This window comes from Polyodon spathula, chromosome 1 (assembly GCF_017654505.1).
Source record: "Polyodon spathula isolate WHYD16114869_AA chromosome 1, ASM1765450v1, whole genome shotgun sequence".
In the NCBI taxonomy this organism is placed as follows: domain Eukaryota; kingdom Metazoa; phylum Chordata; class Actinopteri; order Acipenseriformes; family Polyodontidae; genus Polyodon; species Polyodon spathula.
This window is the reverse complement of record NC_054534.1, coordinates 70,312,450-70,313,867: the sequence shown is the minus strand read 5'-3', so window position 1 is coordinate 70,313,867 and position 1,418 is coordinate 70,312,450.

Sequence of the window (1,418 nt, the reverse complement as noted above, 5' to 3'; positions counted from 1 at the left end):
AGAATGCAATAGTAATCAATAATTCATGGGGCGGGAAACGGGGCTTGCGAGAGGAAGGGAGTGTTTTGCACTTTAGGATTCTAGAGCAGGAGAGAGAGAAATAGAAAGACCAGCTTCGCTATGTTCACTATGGAGTCAAGGCTGGCCCTATCGGCCTCCACGTTCTCTGACTTCTCAGGGAGTCATCATAGGCTCAGCCTCGCGACTGGGTCCCAGTGAGCGACTCAGTGGATAAAATGGCTCTGTGACTGTGTGAGCAGTGCTGTAACAAAGACAATGTCTAAACAGTATTTCGCCCTAAAACGTCTGTGTTTTATTTTAATAAATAACAAAAAGGGCCGCCCCTCTACCAACGATGGTGTCGGAGGTTACATGGTAGGCTTGCAAACCCAAAAACAAAACAATTATCATAATCCACAATCAAAGTCCCTTGCACGAAAGAGTGCTCTTAAAAAGTCGGAACTAGTGAGTGCTGGTGCTGTGAGGTGAAGGTGCTCAGTGGTGTGGACTGGTTCTGTAGCTGCAGCCCCTGGCTCCTTAATCCTCCTCTGCAACAACAAACAAACACGTAATACAAGAACAACAAACAAAGTGCCGGTCGTCAATTACATTTTCAGCGCAAGGGGCCATACTTGCGTAGCTGCGTCCCCCGTTATACTACACAACTCCTCCCTGCAACCCTGCTTGACCTGCTTGGCTGTTAGTCGTGCCTCCTGTAGAGACTGTAGGATCGCTGTAAGTCAAATAATATGTTCCATCCAGGTGGAGATAAAAATCCCCACATCATCAGTGTACGTGTCTGCTGCATACTGATGATGGGGAACTAACATCTGGTCTATCAGTGTTTGAAAGGTGGTGGGAGCTCCATGCAACCCTAAGGGGCATGGTCCGGAAATGGAACAATCCATCTGGGATAGAGAAAACAGTTTTCTCTCTCGAGCTCTGACTGAGTGGAATCTGCCAGTATCCCTTCGTCAGATCCAAGGTCAAGATTAACTGTGCTCTTACCCAGTCGGTTGAGGAGCTTATCCACTCGGAGCATTGGATATGCATCGAATTTGGAGATGGCATTAACCTTTCGAAAATCACACTCCACTACATATCTCATCACTAACAACACCCATTCAACAAAAACAAGGCAATATTCGTTCCTGTGTCTTATCACTACCTAAATGGCCCAAACGTGGGACACCGTGAGCCAACCGCATGATCTGAGTAATTGCTGGTCAGTCTTCCCAGCGACAGCGAGTGGAAGCGACAGCGAGTGGGAGAAGTATAGGTGTGGAAAAGTACAGAGCAGTTTCGCAGCAGAAAGGAGAAATTGCATCTTGAATTGCTTTAATCAGAAAACACAGGACATTTGGGGAAACAGTGCAGCTCAAAGTCAAACAGCTGCGTATGTTTTTCTGATAACAAAC